Source organism: Capsicum annuum, chromosome 4 (genome assembly GCF_002878395.1).
Source record: "Capsicum annuum cultivar UCD-10X-F1 chromosome 4, UCD10Xv1.1, whole genome shotgun sequence".
In the NCBI taxonomy this organism is placed as follows: Eukaryota; Viridiplantae; Streptophyta; class Magnoliopsida; order Solanales; family Solanaceae; genus Capsicum; species Capsicum annuum.
In genome coordinates this window covers 65,948,255-65,953,169 of record NC_061114.1, presented here as the reverse complement: position 1 = coordinate 65,953,169, position 4,915 = coordinate 65,948,255, and positions in this window count along the sequence as shown.

Sequence of the window (4,915 nt, the reverse complement as noted above, 5' to 3'; positions counted from 1 at the left end):
AGACAAAACAACACATTCAAAGTGACCATATCAAGTTTTGAAGGTTTTCTTCAAAATCCCACACTATCTAACGCTAAGTTGATGATGGATGGACCTAAGTTCTATCTTATAGAAACAAATTTTTTTGAACAAGTCATCATTCTTGGGAATGAGATATTTATTCTTGATTGTGACTTTTTTCAATTGGAAATAGTCGATGCACATTTTGAGAGAATCGTCTTTCTTGAGCACAAAAGGAACTGGTGCACCTTATGGAGAGATGTTGGGCTTGATAAAACCATTTTCTACGAAAGCTTTCAACTATTTCTTTAATTCCTCAATTTCATCTAGAGCCATTTTGTAGGTTAGAATTTAAGTAGGTTGGGTATCTGCAAGGAGATCTATTCCATAGCCAATTTCCCGCTCAAGAAGAGCTACAGGAAATCTTTAAGAAACACTCTTATAAATTCATTTACCATAGAAACTAACTTAAGATAAAGGGTTTAGACTTTAAATCCTTAACCCAAACAAGGTGATAGATACACCCTGTGGAAACTATTTTTTATCCTTAAAGTAAGAGATGAACTGACCTATAGGCACTAAGTTAATACTGTCCACTCTATAACTAGCTCATTTGGGAATTGAAACTAGGATATTCAATTACTAAAATCAACTGAGGAATATCAAGAGTTGAGCCAATCCATGCCAAGAATAACATTAAAATATGTCACGTCTACCTTTGCAAGAGTGACTAAGGTAACTATCAAGGAACTGTGACTGGGTAATTTTTGTATACCTATCTATGTACAATAGAATTATCAACTAGAGTAGAGACCGATATGGGTTCTGAGAGGATTTTGGGACTAACACCAGATTCTACTACTCTATAGAGATTCACAAAGAAAAGTGTGGCTCTGAGATCTAATAATGCATACACATGAATATAAAAGACTTGTAACATACCAATGAACATATTAGGATAACCCTTCTAATACTGTCAAGTTTGAAGGACATCAAACCTTTTTTGTTCTTATCCACTAGGTGCACTAGATGAGGCATTCTATTGAATCAGGTAGGCTGCTAAAGTTGTTAAAGAGTTAGACTGCTTGACTGATGAGTATTCTTATCACTCTATGAAGCAACGAGAAATTCCCTCAATTTGTTGCATATTTTGACACACCCAGTACAACTATCACAACCTACCATGCACTAACACTTATGGTTCTTACAACAATTCTTGTAAATCGTGTTAATATAAATACTATTCACACTATTCTTAAACTTAGATCCTGGCACCCTATCTTAATTATTTTGACTAAACTTAGACACTGGAGAAATAGAAAAATATTGGGTTGGAGATAAATATTTCAAGAAAAATTAATAATGAATACCACCATCTGACCTCTATTGAGAGAAATTAAAGCTATATATTTCGTCCATCTTACTCCCTGTTTCTTTTTTCTTGAGTTTTTACTCTTCAATCGTATTTGATCCTCTTACTCTCTTTTTCCTTCTTCTTGATTTTATACTCTTTAATCTATTGAGCATGAACCATTAATTTGGATATATCCATCTCATTAACCCACATTGCAGCTCTACACTCTTTGACCACATTCTCAGAAACACCTGACACAAACTTACTCATTTGGGCCTTCGAGTCAGCAATCATAGCTGGAGCATACTTTTCCAATAGAGTAAACTTTAGAGAATACTCATTCAAACTAATGTTACCTTGCTTTAGATTTAAAAATTCCTACAGCTTGGCTTTCTTTAAATCAAGTGGGAAGAACTTGTTTAGAAATAAAGCAACAAATTCATCCCATTCTATTGATCGTGCCTATTTACCTTTATTATTCTTCTATTTCTTGTACCAGGCGTGAACCACTCCTTGAAAGTAATAATTATCCAAGTAAGAAACATCAGTAATTTTCTAAATACTATCCGAGAACTCTTATGGATTCTCTTCAAACTCATACAGAGAAAATATCAGGGTATTCATTCGAGTGACGTCTCAGCCTCTAGTTACTTTCATATTCAGCTGAGTTGGTTGGTGTAACATCCTAATGGTTATTTTGGGTAGTCATGCACTGGTCTAAGTCTATAAAAGCAGCCCTGAATTCAATATAGGAGACTTATTCATTAAGAGAACACGCTAGAGCTAGTGGTGCTTACTGATTTCCATTATCTTTATCATTCCTACCTCCTTATGTTAGTTATCTTTAGAGACATGTCCTCTAAACTTGTAGAAAATGAGTTAGAAGAAGTTTTTAATAGAATTCACACTCTATCACATGATATGAACATAGAAGAAATGAAGTTTTTCTTAAAACATTTCATAGTCTCTCACTCATAAGTGTGGCACGCTTAACCTCCATGAATAAAACTACTTATCATGGCTTTCATACACTTTAAATCTGATGCCCTGATACCATTTTTATCATGACTTGAGATCACCTCCTAGTCATAATATGATGCTTACGGTCCATGACACAAATAATATTAAAATAACTGATAAAACCATTGTGCTAAAACTAAATACAGTAGTGAAATAATAATCAAAAACAATAACAATATATGAGTTTAAAAATATAAAATTGAACATCTAACAGTATGTTTGAAAGTCTCTACTAAAAAGAGTTGATAGGACAAGCCCCAACTTACGTTACCTATCTCAAAACTAAAATAAAATAAAATAAAAATAAAATTAATACTACCCCTCAAATGATGAATACTCACCAAAGTACTATTGCTAATATAGTAGGAGATTGTACTAAGTGGAATCTAGATGTTGAATGTTAGAATCTATATTATGAAATAATATAGCGCATATTGTATTCGAGGTAGCTGTTTGAATTCTATATGATATGCAACAGAAACAAGTTCTTGCTAATGCAAAAGAAAGTATGCATTTAATACTTCAAATGTATTAAGTATGTTAGATAAAAAATTACTAATATATTTGATCATGATATATGTATTAAACTGACTGACGCACATCTATTAAACTGATATCCAAAAGGACTTAGGTGCCAAGCCTAGTCTGATACCATAGTTCTAGGACGTAGAGATTTCTACTAAGGGTCTCAGCCTAACTAATCAGTGATCCTTTATCTCTGTGTCCGCTTGATGCGAAAGTACTACTCCCAATAGAATGACACCGATAACTGCAATGATCAATGGTAATAATAATTTGAATACTGAAAATAAATACATTATCTAAAAGTATTTTAAAACATGTAAGCAAGATGATTTAATACTAATAAGTATATGTATGAAATCCTAGGTCATTGATGTTCATAACACACCATATCTAAGGAATAAAACTCGTATTCCAATTGTATAAGTTGAATGAATTTAAGAAATTTAATTACTCAAGTCTAACAATCATGGATTTTGCGATATAATTAGGATTTTATAATTTGAACACGTGATGATACTGAAATTCATGTTAAAGAATTGGTCTATAACTCATGAGATCAAGGAACTAGAATATTAGGGAATTCAAAACATTTATGAACCCTAAGCTCTGAACAAGGAATTAAACTAAGGAACTAGGCTAACTTTGGGGCTAAACAGGTTAAAGGATAAACACTGATGAAATCCCACAAACCTGGAGATGAAAACCCTATTGAATGCTTTAAACTTAGAGCTTGAAAGAGATGAGCCGTAGTTTGCCTTAGAGGAAGTGCTTTCTTTCTTTGTTTGAGTCTAAGTATCAAATGAATTTGGATAATATGGGACTTAGGGTAATATTTTACTTAATAAACTACCTTGGAGTAACTTATACAATGATTTTTTGATGTTGAAAGAGTTGGAAAATACTAGTGTGCCCCTTTAAATTAATAATTGGAAAGTTGTTGGAAGGGGCATACGAGACCTTCCCACGATTATGGGACCCACCAACAATTGTGGGTGGTGTCTGAGATTGGATCTAGGTTTGGTCTACCTGAACTTTAATAGATGAGCCTTTTTTTGATCTTGGTATCCACTTACGATTGTACCTTGGTTCATAGCTTGTAGGTTCCAACTGGATCAACTTTAAAGTCACGAATGTGCCTAAGACCGTGGTTTCTATCCATAGTTGTTTTTATCTCGTGGTTGTAAGGTACACTTGTCAAATTTCAGATGTTTGCAATTATTTTAATCAGATGGCATCATTGGTCGGTCGTAAAATCTTACTACAATAGTACCTATGCTCGTAGGATCTCACTGGTGGATAGAGCTTTACTAAAATGGCCATAACATTTTAGTCTAATATTGTATTAAGGCAAAACTAGATGCCTTGGAAATATTGTTCAAATATCTATCATTTGGTGGGCCTTGAGCTAAAAAAATACTTTAAAATTCAAGATTTAAGCTTGTTTAAGTTTTTAATAAAAGAAATTCAAAAGAAATCAATTGGTATAGAAAGTTTTCACTTGTCCATGAGATAGATGTTACTTATGGTCTTAATATATGTCTAAATTTCTTCCCATACCACTAAAATAGGACATTTGATTTTTCATGTACTTGAAGTATGTTCTAATTTTAGGTTGGATTTTTGGGGTGTTACATTTTATATTCAGTTTTCTTATGATTCAGATACTCCATTTACCTTATGATTAGTCATGTAGTTTTAACTTATGATTTAGGCATTCAAATATGTTGTACTGCTATTGATTCAGTTGTATAGTCACATTTCAATTTAGATAATCAAACTGTCTAATATCACACTACTCAGTTATTTTCATAATTTTGTTATACATTATATTTGTGTTTAGTTTATCAATTACATCTGAAAATTATCATACTTATGTCATGTTTTCATTCAGATACTTTGCATATAATATATTTCATGTTCTTACGCCATTTGGTGTTGTGTCATTTTATGACAAAGACTCGGGTAGTCAGACTCGTGACTAAATGCTTTGTTAGGCTCTTCCTCCTTAGCTAGTGG